General features: G+C 41.3%; 1 protein-coding gene, 1 long non-coding RNA gene and 1 other non-coding gene across 4 annotated transcripts in view; all 3 read left to right on the top strand.

The window, feature by feature from the left end:
* KCNB2 (potassium voltage-gated channel subfamily B member 2) overlaps positions 1-27,964 on the top strand; it is a 463,942-nt gene that overhangs the window by 260,121 nt on the left and 175,857 nt on the right. The window lies entirely within an intron of this gene.
* The window catches only part of LOC111819772 (uncharacterized), a 293,733-nt gene that overhangs the window by 96,033 nt on the left and 169,736 nt on the right, over positions 1-27,964 (top strand). The window lies entirely within an intron of this gene.
* On the top strand, positions 27,774-27,880 carry LOC111819783 (U6 spliceosomal RNA). Its single transcript, XR_002823369.1, has one exon. It is a non-coding gene; the product is annotated as a U6 spliceosomal RNA (small nuclear RNA).

Here is a 27,964-nt window from a genome sequence, read left to right as displayed (position 1 = left end):
CCATGAGAAGGGAAAGGGCCATGGAGTGGAAGAAGCAATCTGCAGGGAGTTCAGTGGGACTGGAGTCTTGGAATGCGTGTGTGGAGGGTAGAGAGTCCTAGGAGATGAGGATGGAAAGGCAGTCAGACTGAAATGCTTTGAATGTCCTCCTGTGGAGTTGACGCCACATTCTATGGGCAAGAGAGAACCACTGAAGAACTTCAAGCAGATGTGGTTTAATGGTTTCTGGGAGGCTGGCTGAGATTCACAGACCTTTCAGTCTCTCCAAACCATGTCTCAGGTGCCTACATTTCTTTTTAAGTAGGAATTTTTCCACTATAAGGGTCTCAATCATAATTAAAAAATCATAAAATAATAACTTCTCTAGAGATTAACAGTATCGCATCAGAGGGCAACCAACTGTCTTCAACTTGGGTATCAATCCCCTTAATAGTTACCCTTTGAAGGAAGGGAACAGCCCTAGAAACTGTAAGAACACCAGAAACGCTATAGATTACTCCTATGACTATAATAGTTCAAAAATATTCCTTCTTTGTAAGTCCTGGGATAGCCCAGGAAACATTAGAAAGCATTTTATTCCAGCTGATGGAGTCAAGATAGACACCTACCTGTAAACTTCTCTCTTCCTCCTATGCCGTCTATGTCTACAAGAACTTATTATTTGATGATACCTATTATTAAGATATAGGAACCCTAGTGGTACAGTGGTTAAGCACTTGGCTGTTAACCAAAAGGTCAGTAGTTTGAACCTACCAGCTGCTCCATGGGAGAAGAATGTGGCAGTCTGCTTCCATAAAGATTACAACCTTGGAAACTCCATGGGGCAGTTCTACTCTGTCCTGTAGGGTCGCTGTGAGTCAGATCGACTCAGTGGCAACAGGCTTGGTTTTCGGTTTTAGTGTTAAGACGTAGGAGTCCCTGGGTGTTATAAATGCTTAACACACTTGGCAGTTCAAGTCCACCCAGTGGCACCTTAGAAGAAAGGCTTGGCGATCTACTTCCAAAAAATCCACCATAGAAAACCCTATGGAGCACAGTTCTACTCTGACACACATGGGGGTCGCCATGAGTCGGAATCAACTCCATGTCAACTGGTATTATTAAGGCATAGGTTGTATATGTGTGTGTGTGTGAATTGAAAAGGCCTCTTAGGGGAGCAATCTATACTGCTGCACCTGAGCTTTAAGGAGGAAAGTCTGAGCTCTGTTATTTATGAAACAAAGCAGAAAAATGTTCCTAAACACTGTGATAGATAAATAAAATCTTAACAATTAGTGGGAAGGAGGGTAGCATAGTGGCTAAGTATTGGGGCATGGAGTCATACCACCTAAACCCTGCTTTTATCACTTGCCAGCTATTTGATTGCAGTGTGATTAATTACTTTTGTGTGTGGCCTTTTTAGCCATGGTCTTGTAACTCCCACCCACGTGATTTTGTGTGATAGGGTAATTGTGGCCTACCAAGGGGAATAGTCAGTTTTGCCTTAAAAGAGAGCCACTTCCAGAGCAGAGAGGGGAGCCTACCGCCACCACCATGGAAGGAGAGACCGGCAGGCGAGACTCAGCAGCAGGAGATGGCGCGGTGGGCTTCTGGCCCAAAGCTGAGTGCCTTCGGGCAGAGACTGAAGGCCAGGGAGAGGCGTGCCTGCGAGCACGTCTGCAGAGAGGCTATACTGATGGAAGAACTGTATCCTGCGTGTTCTTGAGCCTGAATTATAACTGTTACTTCTCTAATAAACTCCATAATTGTCTGTGTGGTCTGTGAGTTCTGTGTGGCCATTGCAATGAATTATCGAACCCAGTAGAGAGTGCTGTGGGAGGGATGGATGGTGTCAGAACTGGTAGAGATGGTGGAGAGAGGAGGCCTGTCTGACCTCCACCTCATAGGAATCAGCCTTGGGCTGTTGACCTTGATTCTGAAGTTGGAGGAGGTCAGACACTGCCCCCATGCTGTTTTTACAATGATTTTGGGCAAGTTACTTCTTGAAGCCTTATTTCCTTGATCAGTAAAATAAGGATAATAACACTTATCTCACAGAGCTGTTGTGAGGATTAAATGTGATAATCCATTAAAAAGTTTTGTTGCCAGGCAGAAATTAATTGCTCAATAAATGATTGCTGTTATTATTACTGGGATGAGAGAGATTTCTTGTTATGCCTTCAGAAAATCAATATAGATGCAGTGCACTGACAATAACAATGTGTATTCATCGTGTGAATACACAATCAATCCTTGTCCGAGTCCTTGTCCAAACCACACAGTTACATGCATTTACCCCAAGCAACATGCATTAACTTTTGATGAAATTGTGTTGTTCTTGTATCTATCCAAATTATATTTTTAAAACATCCCATTATGCTGGAAACTCAGCTACATTTGTTTACAATGATTTGTGTCTTGTTGAAGGAAAAAGCTCCCAGCTATTGGCCGGAAGACTTGACCAGGACTCGCTGGAGCTGAAGTCCATGCTTTCGCTAGAAAAATCCATCTGAGGTTGCAATTATCGCACAAGAGATGGGCTTAAGCTGTATAATTAAGGAAAGGATACCTTACCAAAAAGTTATGATGATCAAAAAGGGGATTATGATATGTAATTAACCTTTCCAACAGTTAACATCGGTGGGTACCTAAGCTTCTTTTCACAGAACTGCTTATTTGAAAAGCATCCAGTTTTGCTCTGGCATTTCCTTAAATATTTAATTTACCTGCCTACAGATAAGGTGATTTCTTCCCTTTATTTTTTCTTTGCGCTATAGAGTTCTGCATTCACGATATCAATGTTCGAAATTGTATTTTATTAAATGAGTCGATTTTTAAGGAAACTGATTTTTCTCTGGATTTTATAAATGTAAACTGATATCTGATAAATATTTGTAAGGTGTGGAATCACCTTGCAATTTGGCCTTTGTTCTGGGTTCATGAAAGCCAGACCACAGCTGAAGCTAATGAGTGGGAGGTGACCAGACCAAGAGGGACTGCCTGGGCGTATGATGTTGAGTCTCAGGAGGCATAATGTAATCTATCGTGGCTATGTGGGGAGGCTGATAAGGGACCTGAACCCTAAGGCTCAGATGCAGCTTCCTGGTTGGTCACCATGCACAGGAGAGGGTAACATGTCCCTCTTTGGGACATGGAAACTCCCTGCTGTGATACCTCTCAGACCTTATCCTATGCAAGGTCTCTTTGTATCCTTTTTGGTAGTAGTAAAGCTGTAGATGTAAGTATGGTATATGCTCCATGAGATTCTGTGAGTCGTTCCACTGAATTAACGAACCCACAGGGGCAGTGAGAGCCACCAGGGGCTGGTGTCTGCCTGTCTGGCAGTCTGTAAGAAGGTGTCCTTCTAACTTGTGAGCTCTGCCCTACCTCCGGATAGCTAGAGTTCGAGAAATGCTTGAGCTCTGCCCTACCACCAGGTAGCTAGAGTTTGAGAAATGCTGCATGGGTGTCTGGTCTGAAGGATGGTGTCCGTCTAACTTGTGAGCTTTGACCCAGCTCTGGGTGACTAGAATCAGAAACAGAGTGCCATGTGAATGGCTGGCAATGAGGATGGAGAAGTGGGAAGGTGAGAACTGGATCCATCTCTACATTTTGGGGATTTGATTCATGCTGATCCTAGCAACCAAGGTAGGATTTACCCACTTTGCCGTTTGCTTAGTGCAATGTTAATTATGGGAGGTCAGCCTAATGTGTTTACATTTTGCAAGAATAAGCTAGAGATGGGAGACTTTAGGTTCTGTAAGAGCCATGCCTCAGTAGGTGATAGGACAGACCAGGCAGAGAAAGAGCAGGAACAGAGACCAGACAGGCCTGCACCACTGGGCAGGTACAAGCAGAGGGTGGTCGGAAGAGGTTCGAGCAGACAACAGATACTTGGTATCTGGAAAATCTAGCCATGGTCAAAGCCGGGAGCCAGGCAGAGCAGACCATCCTATGCAATATTATAAATCCCTGGCCCTGAAATCTGAGAAATAGCCATGTTTTTTCAATCATTACATCAGTCTGCAGGAAGGTCCAGGAACAGAAAATAAAAGTCCGCAGGATAGATTAGTTGGCAACAGGAAGATCCCACAACAGGTCACAGAGTCCCAGCTTAGAGGGCTGGGCTTAGGATTTCTGATATCTTAGCTTTCAGGAAGAAAGCTAAGACCACAATTCCTGATGAACCAGGCAGGATACCAGTCAAGAGATCAGAGGAAGGACTCGAGGACATGGGTTGGGGAGTGAAGGGAAGAGCGAGGCACTGGGGTTCCAGGGCAGAGTAGGCTAAGTTGCAAGATGGATGCTGTTAAGCCCCTTAGGTACTATCTAGAGAACCCTGACAAGACTAACATTAGCCCAAAGCTCTAGGTAGGAGAGGTCGTACCCACAGGTAAAGAGTTAAGTCAGGGTTTCTCAGCATTGTTGGCATTTTGGACAGGATAATTCTTTGTCCTGGGGAGTGGGGGAGCTGTCCTGTGCACTGTAGGAGGTTTAGCAGCATCCCTGGCTTTTTTCCATTAGTACTTCTCCCACCCCCAGTCATGATCATCAGCAACGTCTCCAGACATGCCAAATACCGCTGGGGGTAGGGGATTGAAAACCACTGGGTTGAGTGGACACAACTACTGAAGTCTGAGGAATTCCAGAATGCAAACCAACTAGATGATTACGAGTTCAGAGCTTCTGTGTTATTGTTGTTTAGTAAATTTGTCTTCCCCACCCTCCCAATCTGAACTTCCCAAAAGAACTTCCTTCTTGTTCTGAAGCACCAGGTCCTTTCTGCTCCTGTTTGTCATTGTTCTGGCCTCTTCTCTACTGTGCTGGTAGGAAATAATCTACAGTGTTCGGTGTTTGCCCTGAAAATAGTTTCATACCTACATGTTATTTACAAGGTTAGAGTCACCAATACACTGATCTGTCCATGTAACATACTTTCCCCGATGAAAGATGTTCTTTTCAGAAGAAGCCTTACGGAGGCTGTCCAAACACAAGTACAGTCTGTAGAGAACTTCACCCTTGGTTAGGTGGATCTGTTATACTGGTTTTGAGTCAGCACTTGTCTCTGCAATGTCAGCTAAGAGATTCTGAAGAGCCCAAAGGCTCAAAAATATCCCTCTCACTAGCTAGTGATTTTTTTTTTTTTTTTTTATTGATAGGTATGAGTTTCTTGCTGTGCTTTTTTTTTTTTTTTTTTTTTTTGTTCCTCTTACTTTCCTGTGCTGAGTTCCTTTTGTTTGTGGATTTTTCTTTTCTTTTGTTAGCATGCATTTTGTTTACTGAAACTTCGTTTTTCTTTTTTATTCTGATGAGTAGCTTTGTTAACTTTCTTTGTGGTTACTTTTAAATTTACCCTTATCTTCCTAAGTTTGAACCGGTCTTTTATTACTTGATATTGCTTTGACTTCCTTTCCATTTGAAAGTTCTATACCTACACCGTTTACTCCCCCCTTTTATTGTTTTGATGTTGTTGTCATTTACACGCTAGTCATTCATTCTTGCATGGCCAAGGGTCAGGTGACAGTGGGGACAGAATAGCTCGTCCTACCCGTTAGGGAGACTTTGCATAATCCACCTCCCCAGTCAGTTCTCTCAGTAGTCCATAATCAGTGAATTAAAGGTGCTGCTATAAAAAAAATTATAATCTGGAAGGGTCACATATTAAGATACCAGCAGTTTTTAGTATCTCTCCTGGTCTGGGCATGCTCTAGGTTGCGCTCCTACAACATCTGCCAAATGAATCCTTTGGTAGGTGAGAGCCCATCCTTTACTCAGCTGCTGTCCCAACCTGCTCTGTATCAGGCCTGCCAACTACCCCTGTATCTTCCCCTGTATGTTGGAAACAGGCTGCATTCTCATTGTTGTTAGTTACCATCGAGTTGATTCCGACTCACGGAAACCCTATGTGCAGAGTAGAACTGCTCCATAGGGTTTTCAAGGCCGTGAGCTTTTGGAAACAGATTGCCAGGCCTGTCTTCCGAGGCACCTCAGGGTGCTTTTGAACTGCCAACCTTTTGGCCAGTAGTCGAGTGCTTGACCATTTACACCATCCAGGGACTCCTCAAGTTTTCATTAGGGTGGGAGAAAGTATAATCTAACCCAGTCATGCCGGGATTAACAAGTTAGCAGAAATCTTCATGAAATCTCAGAAAAGCCCTGTTGAGACTATTTGGGCCTTCTGAGGACATGATGTAAATTTTACCAATTTGATTATTCATTCCTTTTCTTATTAGCATATATTACATTAGGGTGGCTCCAGAATGTCTCTGCAGGAGGGGTATAGAGGTTTTACTTAGACTGATTATTTTTGAGGTGGAATGGCTTTGAGGATGCTGATGGAAGTTGGGGGGAGGGGCCTCAATCCTCCCCACACCACTCTCAACAGTATCAAATCTTGTTACAAGAATACTATTTGAGATGTTAGGTAAAGTCTTCCCATTTATCAGGTATTCTGAGCTGATCATCTACCACTTTTATTTTCCCTGAGTTTATTCATCTTCACAATTAATTTTGTGCCTAAGAACTTGAAGACCTAACCTGTGGAACAATCTACTAAAATATTTATGTCAATTATACCCCAGTTTGCTCAGTCATTCCAAGGTTTCAGCTGTGGCTGATATAATAATTAGTGAGAAGTTCAAGAATCTAGAGTGGTGGTCTTGTAAAGCTTCTGAAATTCTTAAAAAGAGTATCATTCAAGTCATTAGTTATACCAGATAGAAGCAGTAATAATAATAATGGAAAAAATTGTCAAGTGCTTATTACATGCTGCTGTACAAAGGGCTTTTACTCACATTTCACATTCAATTCTTATAACCCTGTGAGGTTGTTACTCTTATTATTCCTTGTTTTACAGATGGAGGAGCCCTGGAGGCGCAGTAGTTACCTAAGCTCTTGGCTGCTAACCGAAAGGTTGGTGGTTCAAACTCACCAGCCTCTCCATGGGAGAAAGATGTGGCAATCTGCTCCCATAAAGATTAAAAAAAAAAAAACCACTGCCATTGAGTCAATTCCGACTCATAGCGACCCCATAGGATTTCCAAAGCTGTAAGTCTTTACAGAAGCAGACTGCCACATCTTTCTCCCTCCAAGCCACTGGCAATGTTGAACCACCGACATTTCAGTTAACAGTGCTTTAACCACTGCGCCAACGGGGCTCCTTCCTATAAAGATTACAGGCTTGGAAACCCTATGAGGCAGTTCTACTCTGTCTTATCGGATCATTAGGAGTCGAAATTGACTCAATGGCAATGAGTTATTTTATAGATGAGGTAACTGAGGCACAGAGGTTAAGTCACTTGCTTCAAGTCACAAGGTTAGTGGGTGTGAAGCCAGCCTTTTAGCCCAGGCAGTCTGACTACAGAGTCTACACTCATCGTGGTTATACTATTCTGTCCATTTTTCTTATATATGAGCCAAAGGAGATCATTTCTATAGTTTTACCATTCACCCTTTTTCTACGTTTACATCACCTTCTGTCCTTGTAATTGTATAAATTATATTGATCACAACATAGGAGATGGAATTCTCATGCCCTAGTCTAAATGTGTGTTTCCCTGAGTTAGATTTGGCCATGTGTTTAGGTAAACAACAAACTGCAGATAAAATTATGTGAGGATCTTGTATTAATTCCAGTGTCTCTTAGAGAACTCTAAAAATCTTCATCAGTGTGGCTCGGGGAATTGACTCTATAAGGGACCCTAGAGGCATATGGCAACAGAAACCCATTTTGCATTGGAAAGAGAAAAGGGAACAGCCCATTAAAAATTGGCCAGAGCAGAAGCAATGTGGAGAGGTGTCTAGGGACCAGAGAAGGAACAGTTCTTCCCTAAAGCTGACACACCTTCACCTCCTCCCCCAGCTCAAGATCACAACTTCCCTGAGGGCAGTGGAGAGCAGGGCAGAGCTCTTCGGCCGCTTTCCTTTCCTTCCACGTCTCTGGGGCTGAGAAACCAAAACAAAACAAAAACCCAAACCCAAACCCGTTGACTTTGATGGATCCCGACTCATGGTACCCCTGCGTGTGACAGAGTAGAACTGAGCTCCATAGAGTTTTCTTGGCTGTAATCTTTACGGAAGCATATTTCCAGGCCTTTCTTCTGTGATGCCTCTGGGTGGTTCCAAACGCCAACCTTTCTGTTATCCTTGAGCACAAACTGCTTGTGCCACCCGGGGACCTGAGCCTGAGAAGAGAGAGGGAGGGTCAGCTCTCTTTCCTGTAAAGACAGCTCCCGGAAACTGTCCTGCAGGGAGGGGCTGGCCCCAGCCAAGAGCTTGAGATGCTGGCAGACCCCAAGGAGAAGTGGAGACTGTAGATAGTGGTAAATATGCCCAAATTCCAATTTTTAAGAATACTGTGCCTACAGAACCAAACAGTCTGTGGCCAGATTGTGACCACAGGCTCCCAATTTTTGACCCCTGTTAAAATGTCCGTAATGAGAAGGCTTGGGGAATTTCTTCAGAATAGCCAACAGTTTGACCTAAAAGGAACCCGTGGCTCTCCCCTTCAGTAACAAGATACATGTGTGTATTTTTAAAAGCATGTTCTTTATTCTCCCTTTAAGCAAATATATATTTAAACAACACAGATGCGTGACTTCACTCTGTGACTCACAGTAAACAATCCAGTGGCGATGCCCCTCAGCCTTGAGCTAAAGCAAAAGAGTGCTTTGCCGGCCTCCCCACCCCGAACCCCCCACAGCTTTGGTTAATAACTGGGAGGGAAAAAAATGAAGCGGCTGTATGAATGAGCCTTTTTAAAAATGACCTAAAGGCAAGAATAGCCAAGTACGTCGCATTTTAGGCTACAAAACCCCAGGCTGGGCCCCTCTTTAAGACCATTGAATTATTTCCTGTGTTTTCAAAAACCGAGTGCTCTGTATTCATCCTTGTGTCCTTATTTACATATGTTTGGTTTGTGTGGGCACCGGCATCTCGGGTGGATGTTATCAACTCCACTGGCGAATATTTTTAGCTTTTTCAATGTAGGGACTCGCTGTTTACAGCATCTCATTTGTGTTTCTACGACTGTTGCTAATGAGTATCCTTTACGGGCATCTGTGGGCTGGGGGAGAGGAATCTAACGTGGCCAGGAAGATAAAGGATGTTGGGATGATAGTCACGGACGCCCATTGCAGAGATCAAGTGCATTAGTCCAGGGTTCTGTGACTCAGCCCACAGACCATGGCCACAGGTGCCACACATCATGGTACCTCATTCAAGACCTGCAGAGCAGTGCGCAAAGCCCTCTAGGGAGAAGGAGACTCAGCTGCCTGCCGTGCCGCCAAAATGGCCTTGCACCTGGGCTCTCCATCCTCACCTGGGAAATGAGAAGGGGTTGGATGGTTTCTGAGGTCCCTTCCAGTTTTACCTATGACTCTAGCATTCATTATTCTTTGATCTAATGCTGCAAATGATTTAAATGGGATAGGCCCCAGACAATTCACAGGAAATGTAGGAATCATCTTAAAGCAAAGAAGATGAATTTCTTTATTTGATTAAATCTCACTTGCACTAGGACATTAAAGAATGCTCAAGTTAGTTAATTTGAGTAGCGTCTTCTCTCTTCCTCTTTTCCTAGCACGCTGTTACATCAGTGAATCAAGGGCCTAGAGGCGAAATTGTGAGTGCTATGTAAACATAAAGCTTAGCAGACTGGTGGATGAGATTGTGTTTGTTGTCATTTCAGTATTGCATATTTGTGAAGTGTTACTAAGTCGTTTTTTGAGCCAGTATAATGCGGGACCGGGCAGTGTTTAGTTCTGTTGGACATAGGGTCACTGCTACGAGTCAGAACCGACTCGACAACACAGCAACAACGGGGTACTTGGCAGATGAGGCTTGCGGGGCAGGGGGGTGATGAAGATTTCTTGAACCTCTTTGGATTTGCACGTAGTGGAGATTGTGAGGGTTTTGAGCTGTGGCATATCAGCAGCTGAGTCATCCGAGGGCAGGAAGACAGGGGCCCTGGCATTCCACGTGTCTTCTGAGAAGAGTTACTCACGTTGGGGTCTCCACTTCTCAGTTGATAAAACTGATGTAATAAAAAAGTGTCATCCTGGTTGATTGTTACCACCATATTTGTTCAAGAATTTCCAGAATCCCAGATTAAAAAGTGATAAATGACTGTGCCAAATGCTCATATTATTAGAAACACTCATAGTGTGTGTGTGTGTGTACAAGCACTTACTTAAAATGTCTAATTCACTTCTTATACTCAGGTTCAGTGGTCAGTGGAGAAAGAGGAAGTGGTAACACATGATGATATTCTGACTCACTTTAAGACAAAAAATACAAACAACTCTTGAAAAAACTTAGCTGATACATCCCTTTTTAAATCTATACATCCATTGATTTGTGATAGAGCATGCAGTTTGTTACTTCATTCTAAGAAAAATCTGAAGCTAAGCTTTCATTTGAAGTCCCTTCCTAGACTAAATATCCCATGATTCCACACATTTGAAATAAAGTTGTTCTTCCCCCCACTATCTTTTCTTTAGCACAGGATATCAAAAGTGCTGCTGTTCCCATGCTTTGTCCTTAAAAACTAGTGTTAGACTAAAAATGAGTTGTCTAAAATAGCATCTGTGAGAGTTAATGTCTCCTGTGGGTGGGCTGTATGATAAATCTACCATCACTCGCTGTGTGATATTTCTAATTAATACTCTTTCCTTTGTAGCCAACACTTACACAGCTTAGTTTTCTAATTATGGAAACAAAGAGTGAGTTTTCAAACAGAGGTATTATTGGTTTTCTCTGCCCTGGAAAATTGAGATTTATGAAGGGAACGTGATTTCAATTGGCTTCTGTATTCCCACCAACCCTAAAGGTGCAGCTTGTGTTACCTCACCTCATTTGAAGAAGGCTAAGAAATGTGTTCGTCTTTGTTTTGAAATATTAAATGATAGCTAGGTTCACCGTCTCCTTTCTCTAGAAATCATTCAGATTCAGCAAAGTCCAGGATAACAAAGTCATATTTTCTAATTCCAACTCAACTCTGTGGCCTAATTTCCACTGGGTCACTTGGAAAGCCAGATGTGCGTTTTGGCTGACATGTTTCCTTTCAAACACAGCTGCAAAGACTACCTGCAGAGGTGGTGATGGTAAGAAGCCAGGTAGTTCCCAGTCAGCCAATTGTAAGTAGTTCTGTTGCTGAGCTCTGTGGCGATTCCCTCCGCCCAGTCAGCAGGTACACACACTCCTGGAAAGCGTCCAGCACCTGCCTGCCTTGTGGCCCAGGCATGGCTTAGCTTGTTGCTTCCTGAGCAGATGCTGGTCAAGGCTTTGGCATAGGAGGCTTAAGAAGAGAAAGGCCTGGTGCTTCCTTGACATACAAAGCCAAAGCATCATTTCCCTCACTTCTCTCTCCTGTAGAATAATTCTTACATCTGGAAAATGAAGGCAGTGGTCTTTATTTGAGAAAAGCAACCCTTTCACCCCCGTCCCCAACCCCCCGCCTTTTGTGACTGGCCTTCGTAATAAAGGATAAAATTCCAGCCACACAGAGATTTGCACTGGACAGCTTCAACATGGAATGTTCCTGTTTCGTGGGAGTGGCTAGTCAGGTTGGCGTCTTTACCTCAAACTGAATTAAAGCTAGATGCCTTCCTGTCAAGAGTCTCTACTGCCTGGTGCCTGAGCTCACCAGTGATGACATGGGAAAGTTTTAAGATATATTTGACATGGTCATCCAATTCTGATCCTATTAATTTTTATTCACCTATTTTCAGAATTCAGTTCATAGATATGATTTGAAAGTCCCCGATTAGTGAATTTTATAGCTCTTAGAGAATCTTACCATGTGGCAGTAGAGTTCTTCTTTTTTTAAAGCAGCTTGACAATTTCAGAATAAGAAATTACAGACAAATGGAGAAAAGCTGTCAGATTGGTACCTGTAAAACTGCAGCGACTAACTGAAAGATATGGAGGGTAAGTCAAGCTGAATATTACAGCCTTCTCCTGCGCTCAGCACAAATGGAAAGTATGAGAGCTCAATAAAAATGGGCTGTTCCTTCTTAGTGACCCCAGGATTTCAATATCCTGCACTACTTTTCAGGATTATTCATTTACTTCGAGAATGCTATTATGGAGATTTCTCTGGCACTCTTTCCCAATCACTATGTTCAATATTTGGATGATAGGGGAGGCCTACCAGTTATCCTGGGTAGTTGATAAAGCTGTGCTGTAAAGCTGCCTTCTCACTGAAAATTAAAGCTCCGTTTCTGAAATGTTATTTAATCACATTCAAAGCTGTAAGTGGGATCTAGTGGTTGAAAGTCAGAACTAGGAACCAAGTGCTTTGCATTCCCTACTCAGCCCAGACACTTATACTTTTTATTGTATGACTTCTGACTGTTAATATTCTCAGAAAGAATTGAAAATCTGAAGCCAATTTGACAAATGAAGACCAAAATATCTGAAACTCATTTTATTTTACATTATATAGCTAATCGGTATTTTCCACTTCCCTTTGTTGCGTTCCTTTCCTATTTCTCCTATGAAGTGACTGCAAATATCATTTAGCTGTTTAAAAACATTGATATCCTCAAATAGAAAGAGATCTAGAAATTTAAATTCTTCAACACCAGAGAGCTTCCCAAACTCAGAACTAGATTTTAAACCTCTTTCAGTGTTTGAATTAATTGTGTAAGTCTCAAATCAGTAAAAAATTCTCATTTTGTTCCTTCGGTCCATAGGTCTTTAATGATTAGCATTGTGCATACATCACACTGGAAAGTCCCACCCTTTCCAAGCAGAATGTTGGGATAAGGTGTCAAGAAGTTTTTGTCTGACCCTATGCCCCATGTGCCTACTCCTCATGTAACGTTACTAAGAATTCCAGGGCAATTCATTTAATCATTTAGAATTGTTTACAAGTAGGACAGTGTGCAAGCAATGCTCTACTGTGTCATTTTGGTCATCTCAACCTCTGAGAGAACCCCAGGCCTGGTGTGCCTTTATGACCCAGTGCTTTTGTGAGACAGTCACCCTTTCATCAGGCACCTAAGTGGTACTCCCCCTCTACTTTTTCCGGGTAACTTCTGAGTACGACTCGCTTCCCTCAAGTAATTTTCCCAGTATTTTGACTTGCTGGTGGGGAGTGAAGTTCAAGATGAAGTTCAATTCCATTTTGAGAAATTTCTGTTGACTTTGGCAGAGGGTTTGAAGAGAGTGTTTAGCTATTAAGTTTTTCTCCCTGTGGGTCTTTTTTATTTTTCTGCTATCCACTTAATTTTACTGTGAGCTTCAGTTTAAGAATCCCTTAGGCAATTATCATTATAATGTAGGAGAGAGAATGCTTTTACTATTCATCAGAGTGGTCGTAGATTCAGAGCTAATTAGGATTGTAAGCAACTTTAAAGTTTACCTTCTGTGACACCAGCTGATGCTTGACTCTAGTTTACAATCTAGATATTTCCAACATCGTGTCTTATATCGCTTTTCCCCACTGTATTTCTAATAACTTTATAGACATCTTATGGGGATCCACTTGTATGCAAAATATTCAAGCCACTATCATTTTTAGCCTCTTACCAGGGATCCCAGCTTCTACTATCTACGTACTCCCTATAATTTATTTCCCACCCAACAGCCATTGTGACCTTTTTAGAGCGTAAATCAGATCACATCACTCCTCTCCTTACAGTGACTTCCTATAAAATCCAACACCATACCCTGGCCTGCAAGACTGGCCTTGCCTCCCCCTCCAACCTCCTCTCCTACCAGCCTCTCCCCTTCTTACCTCTTCTCACTGTTCTCCAGACAAAGCGTCCATCTCTCTGGTCCTTGAACATCCAGGTTTATTCCTACCTCCAGGCCTTTGCTTTTGCTGGTCCCTCAGCTTGAAAGTCTCTTTCCCTGAGTCTCCTCATGGCTCAGGACACAGTTTAATGTCACCTCCTCAGAGAGGCTCCTGCTAAAGATCCCGCGTCTCCCACAGCCTCCAACTCTCAATCCCATCAGCCTTTTTAATCTTCTTCACACAATATATAACTACCAGAAGTTGTTTGCTTGCTTGCTTGCTGTCCACCACTAGATGTGAGCTCCAAAGAGCAGAGACCATCCTCTTGACACTGCTGTATGCCCCACACATGAGTGAGACATTACGTTCCAAGATTTTTATAAAATTGGCTTCTAGTCACTATGAGTTGGAACAAACATTGTTTCTATGAGTATGCCACCATATTTCTGATTCCATGACCTTTGCTCATCTTCTAGCTTTTACCTGGAAGGCTTTCCCCCTTCTTAGTCTAGAGAACATCTAGATAACCACCATCTTTAAAACCAGCCAAGGGGCCTCCTCCTTGAGGAAGGCTTCCCTCACCTTAAAATCAGGTTAGGAAACCAATTCTAAGCACTCTAATAAGATCATAATGTCCTCTGAAGTCTCTACCATTGTACTGACCGCATTGTTATATAATTATCTATTGGGTTGCCAAGCTCTTGGAAAAGTCTGTTATCTGCTGGAGGGAGGAACTGTTAAATCATCTTTATTTTCCTAGCCCAGAGCTTGGTACCCAGCATGTGCACAATAAAGCTTTGCTGAATGAGTGCAGGGACCAGAACCTTAAAATTCTGAATTTGATTGACTATGTTGCCAAAATATATTGTGTGTTTGTTCTATAGATGGAAATCACTAGTATCTTAAGTTCACATTTCATTATTAATAATTATTTAGCTAGACATTCAGAGTTTAAAAAAAAAAAAAAACCTTTATAATCCAATGTCTCTCAGTTTAAACTTTTTTCAACATAAAGGGACTGTGGCTTGTTGCTATTATTTTAAAAATAATCTGAGTGGTTACTGTGGATAACTTAAGTTCACAGACAGTCATTTTAGATATTAGTTGCAGCAAACATTTGATCAGAGCTGCTAACCAGTAAGGATGTGAGTTTAATTTCTTTGCATTTCTATTCCTAACAAAAATATGAAGAGAAAAAAAAATAACTATCAACGGCCCACATGCTGGGTAAGGAGCTCCTGAATAATTCAGAGCTTCCTAAATTTGTGTTAGTCATTTCTTGCATTTCCTTAGGACTACCAAGTCCATTCCAGGGGGGCAATGAGGAGCATTGAGGAAATAATACAATGTGCTTTGCTACTTCTCCTCCGTTCTTTGGAAAGGAAATAAAGTTAATCCAGTTAACAATTCAGATACAACCAGGAAGAAAATGGCTAGGATTTAGCAGTGTTCCTGAAACAAGTTTTTTGCCCTAAGGGAGGATCACACCATTTAATTGGGTATTTTTCTGACATTTTGTTTTCTGTGATTAAAGAGACCTGCCATGAATAATAAGTCTTTTGTTTTGTTGGTGTATTTCCAAAATTTCGGGTTTATTGTCTTCTCGGGCAAACTAACTTTGTCTCCATAAATCTCTTTTCCTTTGGCAATGATTTCAACAACTTCCAGACTTCATGTACAAGATGTGATTCATTCATTCAGTAGCTGTTGTGTCCCCACTCTGTCGGCCACTGTGTCAGGTGTTGAATGTGACCCATCGTGGGGTTTATATTTAATGAGACCTTTCCTCATAATCAGCATACTGAAAAGGGCAATTCCATTTTTAAATTCATATGTATTTCCATATTGAAATGTGGCTTGCAGACACAAAAAGGTCACTAGTTTTCTGCAAAAATAAAGTTGTTCATAATTAAACACGAAGGGGGGAAAGAAAAACACGTGAAAATGAAAACAGCAAAAAAGCTTCGCTCTGATCGTCAAAGCATGCTCGCTGCTGACCGGCTTATAAACTTACAAATAGTGCTAGGTTCTCATGTCTGCTCTTACAAGCAAAAACAATGAATATTCGCGTATAATCTGGCCTAGCTGTAGTATTTAAAATATGTGCATTCATCCCTAGTGATACCTAGAGCCTAACATTTTGTTTATGAATCCCTTTAATCCTTAAGGCATTTTACGACAAAGCTATTATTAGCCATAATTTTAGATTGAGCAGTATAAAATAAATGGCTTATTAAAGGTAAGTGGATTTAAGATGCTCTCAGGAAGAGTACCGACATTCAAGAATCCAGCCAGCGTCTTAATCCTCATACACATTGAGAAGACACATTTTCCCCCTTCCTGTATAGTCATTGTTCAACCCACCACCTTAAAGCACCGTGTAAGGAAGGACTGGCTACTGTGTGAGATTTTTCTGGGACCTCATTTCTCCATGGATCATATCTCCTCTTACCGTACAGCTAGGTAAACTCAGCTATGGTTCAGCTCTGAGGCTGTGTTTTATCACCAAAACCAAAAACCAAACCAACCCATTGCCATCGAGTCGATTCCAACTCATAGCGACCCTGTAGGACAGAGTAGAACTGCCCCAGAGGGTTTCCAAGAAGCGGCTGGAGGATTCAGACGACTGACCTTTTGGTTAGTAGCTGTGGCTCTTAACCATTGTGCCACCAGGGCTCCATTATCACCAAAGTATTGATATTTCTTACACATCTATTTCATTCATTGGACAGATTGTTTTACATGATCGTACAATTCAGTTAAGCATCCTTAGGGCCAAGATAACTTGAGGATATCTTTTGAGAGTCTCGATTTGCTTAAGTATGAATAACTTAAACTGATTATTTCTATACTAAAATAAAAAATAGACTTTAAGGCACTGCAGTAAAACTGGGAGAGACTAGTACCCATTTCAAAAAGAGACTCTTAAAGAAAACAGACGTCTCATTTCCCGTTTTACTTTCACTATGTCTGCAAAGTACACCTTCTAGGGCTCAGGGAGCCTTTTCAAAGCACAGCTGTAGTGTTTTATATAAATCACAAGTAAAAGTGATAGTAAATTGATGCCTGAGGCTCATATTTCACTGCTCCCTGCTCATACTTACCACACTAATCCTTTGCTAACGCTAAACTATCCCATTCCATTTATGAAGTACTCATCATTTTTGCCTCTAATCGTAGTAAGAAAACAAATCTACCTTTCTATTGACACATGGAGTAAACCATGAAATGGTAAGTCCTAAGCCCAAGAACAGGAAGTTACTCCATGAAAGAACCAAGACTGAAACCTAGACTATGATTTTGGTATTCTCCAAAATTATCTGGGGACATAGCACAACAGCATTAGCTCTCTTAATCTACTGTATTTAACCAAGTGACCAGACTAACCCAAGCTCTCCATTCCCTTTCTGAAACACACTGATTAGGTCCCTCTGTAAAACATGGTGACCACTCATGGCTAAGAGGAGGCTCGCTCAGCTCTCCTCCCTCTGGTGTAATTGTTTGATGACCAAGAGTCTGTTATATTTGTCCCCAACTTGTTTATGACAGTTGAGGTGGTTGTTGTAATTATGCAACTTAATTAAATATTATATAAACCTGTAAAATACAGGTGTAATGAAAATGGATTGTTGCTTCTATGAAAACTGGAGTGAGAGATTCAGTAAGGGTGAATGGCTAAAATTTTGTTTTCTTTTGAATTAGGTGTGAGTCTGGCAACTTTGAGAGATTAGGGAGAGGATTATAAAAATCTAGACAGATTCTGCATACAGATTGCTTAACAAGGGTCTATGAAGGAATGAAAACTAGAGATTATAAATGATGTATTTCTGAGTGTGGCTTATGGAAGAAAGACAATGCAGATTTCTAAATGCCCATATCAAAGAAATGGCTTGGCCCACTTCCTCCCCCAGGTAAAATATTGGCAAATGAATATGCATGTACACATTTTACATTAAAATGACTTTTTAAATTATTATATTTAACTGATTTTCTCACTTTAATTAATTTTTCTTTTAACTACTGTTATTTTTTTAATTTGTTAGAAGAGCTTTTTCTGTTAACAACTTTTTTTCTTATGCTTTAGGTGAAAGTTTACAGAGCAAATTAGTTTCTCATTAAACAGTTAATACACAAATTATTTTGTGACATTGGTTGCCAACCCCAAGATGTGTCAACACTCTCCTCTTTTCCACCCCACGTTCCCTACTTCCATTTATTTAGTTTTCCTGTCCATTTCTGCCTTCTCATCTTTGCTTTTGGGCTAGTGTGCCCATTAGTCTCGTTAACACGATTGAACTACGAAGCATTTTCCTCACGTGTGTTATTGTTGGCCCTATAAATCTGTCCAATCTTTGACTAAAAAGTGAACCTCAGGAGTGACTTCAGTACTGAGTTAAAAGAGTGTCCAGGGGCTATACTCTTGGGGTTTCTCCAGTCTCTGTCAGACCAGCAAGCCTGGTCTTTTTTTTTTTTTTTTAATTTTATTCTACATTTTTCTGCTGCTCTGTCCAGGACCCTCTATTGTGATCCCTGCCAGAGCAGTCGGTGGTGGTAACCGGGCACCATCTAGTTGTTCTGGGTTCAGTCTGGTGGAGGTTGTTGTGGTAGTTGTGGTCCATCGGTCATTTGGACTAATCTTTCCCTTGTGTCTTTGGTTTTCTTGATTCTCCTTTGCTCCAGCTGGGATGCGACCAGTAGCTGTATCTTAGATGGTCACTTGCAGGCTTTTAAGACCCCAGTCATTACTCACCACAGATGGATGTAGAACATTTTTATTTATAGATTGTATTATGCCAGTTGAGCTAGATGGCTCCCAAAACCATGGTCCCCAGCCCTCAGCCCAGTAGCTTGGTCTCTCACGGTGTTTGGATGTGTCTGTGAAGCTTCTATGACTTTGCCCCGGTCAAGTTGTGCTGACTTCCCCAGTACTGTGTACTGACTTACCCTCTACCAAAGTTACCACTTATCTACTATCTAGGCACTAACTGCTATGCTTACTCATGTTAGATAATAAGGTGTTACTACGTAGGTTGGTGATTGAGTCTGAAGACAGACATTCAGAATTCCGGATCTGACACTTATTGCTGTTTATGACTTTGGGCAAGTTGCTTAACTACTCTGTCTTCTGTTTCCTCATTTGTAAAATGATGATAATACTGGTATCTACTTCTTAAAGTTGTCTGGAGTATTAAAGGAGATAATGCATGTCAAGGACGTGGCAATTATCTGGCAATGTAGTAAGCTCTTCATAAGCAGTATCAATTTATACATTTTTATTATTACAGCAAAAATTGTAACCCAAGTATATTTATACCCTATTTATAAAGAGCAGAGCCTAGAAGTAGTTTTTAGGATGTAGAAATGACCTGTCGTGTAGGATGAACTCTAAAGAGAGAGCATGTTTTATTCCACATCGATATAGATTTAAGAGAGTTAGAGAACCTTAGTTCCGTGCCCAAATCTAGTGATGTGCTGTATGAAATTGCAGTTGTTATTTAATTTCCTTTGTTGCCTAAATTTACATGTAAAATTTGATTATAAAACAAGTCCATCATGTACTTGTTTCATAAGAGTGTATTAAGGACTACCATGACATTGTTCAATAACTAGTTTGAGAATTCTGGAAAAGTTAATGTAATCAATGAAGATCAAAAACAGGCTTATTCCCTTGATAGGACATTCATTCATTCTCCCATTTGTTCATCCAGAATTCACTGATTACCCACTATCTGCCAGACACCGAAGAGACAGGGAAAATAGTCCTTAGAACGTGAGCTTAAGGAGCTCCCAGGCCTTTGGGAAAGAGGTAAATAAATAATTATAATGAACCAGAAATATATTACCTGGCTATATGCTGAAAGATTAAATGGCATGAAAATTTAATAATAGATACCATTTTATGGCATTCCTATGATTATGATACTCTGTATGATATTCCAGTTTTCATGGATGCTGACTATGATATTCCAGTTATATTCATCATTTCATTTAATACTTACAAAACGATTGAATCAAATGCTGGTATTATCAACATTTTACAGGCTTGGAGAGATTAGGTGTCTTGTCCAATGGCACACAGTTGTTAAGTGATAGAGCCAAGATAAGAACTCAGTTGTGTCTGATTTCAGACAGTATTTTTATAATTATAATATGTACTTCCTGTTTGCTCTGGAAGCACAAAGAAGTATCTTAAGACTCTGAGAGAGCCAAGGAAGACTTAATGCGAGCAGTTACTTTTGAGCTGGATCTTGAAGGATGAGTAGAAGTTCTCCAGGTGGAGAAGAAGGAGGAAGTAAGCATGTAGTAGTGCTGAGAGACACAGAAGAACAGAGCTCACTCAGGAATGGAGAGTCGGACGCATGTCAGAGAATGGGCCTCTGTGAGAACACTTTGTGGACACAGGCTCGAGGACCTATTAAGTCATGCTGAGAAGTTTGAACTTTATTCTGAAGATGGCAAGGAGCCCTGGAGGTTTTTGAGCAGGAAAGTAATGTAGAATGAGATAAGCCTTCTGTTTGGTTCAGTCACTGTTTTGTTAAGCAAAGGTGTGTATGTTGGGATGGGAGGGTGGTCTATCAGAGAGTTGCAACATTAGGGAGAAGAAAACCCGTTCACTACCACAGTAGCCCAAGCAAGTGGTGATATAGATTTGAACTAGGAAGTGAGAGCAAAGCTGGGGAGGAAGATGTTGAGTAAGATATATTTAAGAGGTAGAATTGCCAGGAGCTTACATGTAATTAGTATGAAAGATGAGGCTGAGTGAAAAGACAAACTGACTCCTAGACTGACAGCTCGAAGAATTGGGTGAAATACAGTGCTCTGAGGCAAGAGAGAGAAAAGAGGACAACCAGATCCAGAGCGGATGACAGAGTCCCACTTAGGACGCCTCCCTTTGAGTTACTTGTGGGATATGTAGGTGAACATCAACTGCAGACGACTGGAAATGCAGTTCTGGACTGCAAGGAAAGAAGTGGGGGCTGGAAGCGATGGTTGGAAGCTCTCATCCCATCCACAGGCCAACGTGGTAAATGAAAGGATACAGGAGATAACCTCAGGGAAAGAGAACCCTACCAAGGTCAGGCCCCAGAGGAACCCAGAGTAGACAGAGAGAGAGAGATGCTAGGGAAGTGAGAAGGGCAGGAGATCTAGGAGAGAGGAGCATTCTGGAAGCCAAGAGGACTCAAGAGAGTAATTCAGTGCTACAAAAGTTAAGTAATGAGGATTTCTTAAATGTCCATTGAATTTGATCATTAGTAAGAGGTCACTGAAGATGTTACTGAAGCAGCTCGGTGGAGGATAAAGACAACTGCCAAACTGTTGTGGGTAATTGAAGGTGAGGCAATGAAGGTCTTGAGTAAAGAATATGTTCTCACCAACTTTGGCACTCGACGAGAAGATTGTTCTGTGACAGTAGCCAGCAGGGAGGCAGGATCAAGGAAGAATGTTTTTCCCACATTGCAATGTTTCTAATTCCTATCATCAAACAAGATCCTAACTTGTAACTCGGAAAAAAACCTTACAGACATTCTTTTGAAGTTTTACTTCATTTACAAGCGATAAATAAAATTTGTTTGTACTCGTAATTTGTATATAAGATTTTCCTATGCTTTACTCTATGTCCAGCTGATATAAAAGCCTTAATAAAAATATCTTTCCAAAAGACTATCAAATGTAGAATGTTTTTATAGTTTGTTTTTCTATCATTGTCCATTAAAAAATCTTATAAATCTTTTAGTGTTATTTGATTTATGTTACCATGTCATCAGAATAAAGAGAACCTCCTGTGTGAGCATTTCCATGAGTAAACAAAGGCTGGATGGGGGAAGAAAGAGTAACCAAATGACTTCTCTCAAAGATTTGCATGTTTGGGGCATTGAGAGGGAGAAACTTCAAAATTTGACTGAAATATTCAGAGTGACTAATGTGAGGTTAAAGTGCCCTAGTGGTGCAATGGTTAAGCACCCAGCTGCTGACCAAAGGGTCAGGGTTCAAACCCACCAGCAGCTCCAACATGAGAAAAGACCTGACAATCTGCTTCTGTAAAGATTACAGCCTAGGGAACCCTATGGGGCAGTTCTACTCTGTCTTACAGGGTCACTGTGAGTCGAGACCAACTCGAAGACACACAACAACAGAGTGAGGCAAGATACTGGAGACTCTCAGGTCAGCTTTCTCAGTTTCGGACAAGAGGAGTCTAGAGTTGTAAGAGAAGAGTTAGGGTTGAGCCCTTTTCACGTAGCCTGTTCACCTGTCCATTGTTGTTGTTAGATGCCATCGAGTCAGTTCCTACTCGTAGCAACTCTGTGTACAACAGAACGAATCACTACCCAGTCCTGTGTCATCCTCACAATCGTTGTTAATGTTGAGCCCATTGTTGCAGCCACTGTGTGAGTCCATCGTATTGAGGGTCTTCCTCTTTTTTGCCGACCCTCTGCTTTACCAAGCATGATGTCCATGAGATGCTAAAAAAAAAAAAAAACAAAAACAGCCGTCCAGTCGATTCCTACTCATGGCAACCCCACGTGTTTTAGAGTAGAACTGTGCTCCATAGGGTTTTCACGGCTGTGACATTTCAGTCACCGGGCCTTTCTTCCATCTGAGGCACCTGAGTGGGTTCAAACCACCAACCTTTCTGTTAGCAGCTCAGAGCTTAACCATTTACACCACGCAGGGACTCCCCATGGGATGCTATTTAGTGGTAAAGAGGCTGTTATTTTTTTACCCAGAGGGAACCTAGTTTAGTTGTTTATGATTTAAATTAAAACATATATATAATAAATATTTGTATATATATATACAAAAATGTCCTCGATGATTGCATATATACGTGCATTATGCATACATATAAAATCATGGAGGGTATTTTAGAAAAATAAAAACAAAAAGAAAATAAAAATCGCCCATAATCCTATCAGGCAGAGATAACCATTAACATTTTAGTATCTTTGTACATCCACTTACGTACACACAGTAGTACACTTATGGATTTGTTACCAACATCCATTCATTCATTTGTTTTTTTAATATTTTATGAAAGTTTACACAGGAAAATAGGCTCTCGTTTAACAATTTCTGTACATAATGTAACATTGGTTACATTCTTCACAACATATCTGCAATCAGCATTCTCATTATTTCCATTTTGGTTGTTCCGTTCCCATTAATCTAGCTTCCCTGTCCCCCCTTGCCTTCTCATCTTTGGTCTAGGGTAAATGTTTACCATTTGGTTTCATCTAGACAATTATTTTGAGGAGCATGGTACTCACGGGTAATGTTGTTTCTTTTGCAGACCAATCTGTCATTTGGCTGACAGGTGGTCAAGGGTCCGTTGAGTCCGGGCTTCCCTTACTCCTCAGCTGGAACACAGTGGACTGGATTAGAAAGTAACTGTCAGCAGAATGACAGATCCCCCTTTAATAAAGCAGCGTCAGCAGGTAAACCAAAAGGTTGCCCTTTTCTCCACGAATTGCTGATTGATAATCATTTGCGCGCGACCAGTATATTTGTGAATCTTTTTTTCTTCTATTTTTCTTGCTTAGTTATGTGTTCAGGAGTCCACAAAAGTGATCCATGGTCCACTGCAAAGTGCAGAAATGGAAAAATTTAGTTAGATGTTGAAGTGGCACCTTTTAGGGCTTGAAGTAAAATTATTTGTCCTCACCAAAAATCTGTTAATGGTAATAGACATTTCAAACACTTGTTTACCACTTAACTATGTACCCGGCAGGTGTCCCTGGGTGGTGCAAACAGTTAACGTGCTCAGCTGCTAACTGAAAGGCTGGCGATCTCCTTTCAAAAAATTAGCCATTGAAAAGCCTACGGAGCACAGTTCTACTCCGACACACGTGGGGTCGCCTTGACTCAACAGCCACTGGTTTGGTTTGTTGAGTTTAAATGCCAGGCACAGACTAACCAGTGAATATACCTGTCATTCAGAGAAAGAAAAGAAAGAGAACGGAAAAATCACCAGGAGTGCCAGCAACATGCCTGCCACTTAACATGCGTTAACCCACACTTACTGCAACAATCCACCAAGGAAGGTGTTAGCACCCCATTTTACAGAAGCAGTAAATGAGGCTAAGAAAGCTCAACACTTGTCCAGAGTTACAGAGCTGGAAAATAGAAGAACCAAAAAAACCCGTTGCCGTCAAGTCGATTCCGACTCCTAGCAACCCTATAGGACAGAGTAGAACTGCCCCATAGGGTTTCCAAGGAGCGCCTGGTAGATTCGAACTATAGACCTTTTGTTTAGCAGCCAAATTCTTAACTACTGCGCCACCAGGGTTTCAAGGAGTGTCAGAAGCAGGGCTCTGGGCTGAGGTCCTGATGTTCACCTAACCCTAGGCCGCCTTCTTATGGTCCAGCTACTACATCCAGGTAGATGAGCTAACAAAACACCCTTATCCCTCTCTCAATAAATTGTACATTCTGAATTTCTCTGGCTTAATCAGCACTTAAAAAAATTTTTTTCGTCGAAAAAGAATCTACATGTGGATTTTTTTATGACCACTAATAGCATTTTTGACTTTGTAAGCTAAGATGATAAGGTAAAATCAATGTGTCTCAAGGTAAAAACTAAACATCTCTATTGTCAGCAGAGGAATTCTATTGCTGGGGATATTTTCTGCCTACGTTCATGTATTTAATAGGTTTTCCTGCTCTCCTCAGGCCAAATTGTATTGGCTGTCAATGATGATTAAACCTAGCTACACAGAAGAATCACTTGGGCCGCCTAAGGGGGAAAAAAACTTAAAATTCTAATGCCAGGGTCCTACACTCAGAGATGCTGCTTTAATTATCCTGTGGTGGAATCCATTCTATATACATATGTTAAAGACATTATATCTGTATATGTATTGATTGTATGTGTATTGATACATATCCCTGGGTGGTGTAAACGGTTAACGTGCTTGGCTGCTAAACAAAAGACTGGAGGTTTAAGTCCACCCAGAGACTCCTCGGAAGAAAGACCTGGTGATCTACTTCCAAAAAATCAGCCATTGACAATCCTGTAGAACACAGTTCTACTCTGACACAGACGGGATCGCCATGAGTCAGAATTGACTCGATGGCAACTGGATATATGCATTCCCCCAGAAGATTCTAATGTGCAGCCAGGAATAGAAACCACTGACCTACACGATATGATAGCCCCATTGATAACCTCAGAGCTAAATCGTGTGTTTCCAGGAGAATACAAGACATCCCAGCATACTCAGTTCAGTATCCTGCCTTAATCTTGTGTATAACATCACCAGAAGTTGGAAGATAGCATAGTGAAGGAGCAATAACATTCATCAATAAAGCCATAGGTCACAGGATGTTTTTGATCCCTACTGATGAAATGTCTTAAAACTTAAGCTGTTAGAATATTTCAAAAAAAAAAGCAACAATAACATGCCTTCTCTCTCCCATCCTCGAACCAAAGAAACGATGCTTCAAAACATGAGACTGCCTACAAAGTTTTAAGTGTCGTAGGCTGCTAAGTAACTGAAACGCCTTGGGTTTTCCAGGACGGTACCACTTTCAAATATGCTTTCATTTTTGTCATGATTTTCCTCATAATTACAGCACTTGCCACATTCATTTATTCACTCATCAGATGTTAATGGAGGACCTAACATATAGTAAGTACTGGGATTGGTTCCTGCTTTCATCAAATATACATTGTAGAGAGATGAGCAGAAATGAGCAAATAAACTAGAAACCAACCATCAGTGCTAGGAAAAACAGATAGGATATATGATTGAAACCAATGCGTGGTTACTTGAGTTTAGATGATTATTAGCTCCTCCATGTCAGCTTCTCTGAGAAGATGACAAGTGAGCTCAGAATCAAATGACCTAGAAGAGCCAGTCTTGTGAAAAGCTTGGAGGAAGCCTTGGGAGCAGACAGCCAATGCAAAGTCCCCAAGGTAGGAAGGGGCTTGGTGGGTCTGAGGTCTGTAGCTTGGAGCATCAGAAAGGAAAGGCAGAGTCACAGGAGACATGGACATAGAGGTAAGCAGACAACTGATCATGTCAGCAGTGGTTTCAACCCTGACTGCACATTCTGGGACACATTAAAAAGAAAAATCTAAGCTCTTCACGCCACCAGGGGACCGTAAGCCCTACCCTCAACCGACTGATCCAGAGTCTCTTTGGCATCTGTTTTCTCCACATGTTTCCAGTGTTCTCAAAGGATTGAGATCCACTAAGATAAGACTTTGAAGTCCAGGGTGAGGAGGTAAGGAAATAGGGTTTTACCCTACATATCGCAAGAAGTACTTAACTGGATGGCTTTAAGCAGAGAAGTGATAACCTGATTTATGTTTTGAAAATATTCTAATGGCTGCTCAGTAGAAAATGGATTGGGGGGGGTAAACTCAGCAAGATCAGAAGCAAGGAAATCAGTCAAGAGGCAATAACAGTATAACAGAGGAAAGATGGTAGTGGTTTGTTCTAGTCTGGAACAAGTGGAAAGATGTGGTAGGCTTGGCATATGTTACAGGCATGTAGCGTAGAGTTAATCACACTCACTGGATTGAAGGTGAGGTGACTTCTAAATTGAAGATTGAAGAATGGTGTAGATGGTGGTATTCTTTACTGAGATAGAGAAGGCTAGGAGAGGAGCAGATTAAGGGTGAGGTGACTAAAATAAGAATATGTAGACACTTCTAAGGGATGATGCCAAGTAACAAAACAAAAAACCAAACCCACTGAATATTTGATTCTAGAGCTCAGTGCAATGTTACGGCAAGAAATGCAAATTCAGAAGCCTCCATTATATAGAAGATGTTTAAAGCCATGAAGACCGTTTGAGACAGTACAGCAAGTAAGCGAGTCTCTTCCAGGGAAAACAGCCGAAGTAGAAAGTGCTTCAAGAAGAAAGGAATGGTCTGTTGGTTCCAATGCTGCTGAAGGTCTAATAAAGGAGAACCCACTGGACAAGGCTTTGTCCCCAACTTAGAGAGGTTTGGGAAATATACTCACTAAAAGCGACACTGTTAGTGACACTAAGGTCCTTGCCGTAAGATGACGGATCATCCCTGCCAACGGCCTAATAACCCAAAAGACTGATATTTAAGAACCAAAAAAATGTGAAGTCATCACAGCTGTGATTCAGCATGTTCTAGGTTGAAGCCTCTCCTCCCCTTTCTCATTGAGAGTGACTTGCACCCTGGTTGCTGACTAGATAGATACGAACGACTTCAGTGAAAGCTTTGGAGCATTAGGCAGAACAGACCTAGAGTGAAAATACAGAGATGAAGATGTGAAAAGTGGAAAGCACCGCGTGTGTGTGCAGAATCCGTGCAAGGTCATCAGGAGACCAGTCAGAGGTAGAGTTTTAATGCCGCCACAGAAAAAAGTATGTGGATCACATTTCCTTCTAAAGTAGAGGAAGTGGATGCATTTCAAAGTAGGCAAATAGTGACTCAATAAATTGTACATATTTTCTACTTCCCTTTTCCTTTAACAATTCAGTAGGACCTAGGAGAGTTGATCACAGTTTGGGGCTAGGCTAGAAATTTCAATCAGTAAAATGACCTAGCCTGGGACATGTGAGCAAATCCACTGAAAAAAATCCCACAAATGTCTGAGTGTTTTCTACTAGTAGTTTGGGAATTTCATGGAGAATTCTGTCATGTGAACGAAATACTATGGTATTTTCAAAGCAACTTCAGTTTAAAGGAGAGTGCAATGCGTATGCCACAAGAGGGACAGCTGGTGCAAGGACTGCTGGGAATCAGACACGGATTACAGGTACCTTGAGTTTAGTAGTTTATTCATTAGAGGACTCATCCCCCCGTTTAAAAAAAAAAAAAAAAAAGCCAGAACTAGAATTTTACCCCTCAAGTGTCCTAAAATGTTCCGTGTTAAGGTGAACTGGTGAAAAAATTAAGATAATGTGAAGTTCCTGAAAATGACTCCAAATGCCTACCAAAGCCAAAAACACTCGTTCAGTCATTATTCATGTTAATGATAAAGAACAGCCTGTCTCTATTATTCTTTATACAGCAAATAAGCAAATCTCTCCCAGAGATGCATATAATGGTGCATCAAAAACTGGATTAGTGCTTGCTTCGGCAGCACATATACTAAAATTGGAACGATACAGAGAAGATTAGCATGGCCCCTGCGCAAGGATGACACGCAAATTCGTGAAGCGTTCCATATTTTTCTAGATAAATGGGATCTTCTAAAAATCAAACACCTATGCTCTTCAAAAGACTTCACCAAAAGAGTCAAAAGAGAACCTACAGAC

The sequence above is a fragment of the Trichechus manatus genome, unplaced genomic scaffold (genome assembly GCF_000243295.1).
Source record: "Trichechus manatus latirostris isolate Lorelei unplaced genomic scaffold, TriManLat1.0 scaffold00018, whole genome shotgun sequence".
Classification (NCBI taxonomy): Eukaryota; Metazoa; Chordata; class Mammalia; order Sirenia; family Trichechidae; genus Trichechus; species Trichechus manatus.
Note: the sequence above shows the minus strand (reverse complement) of the source record. Positions and strands in the feature narration are given on the sequence as shown.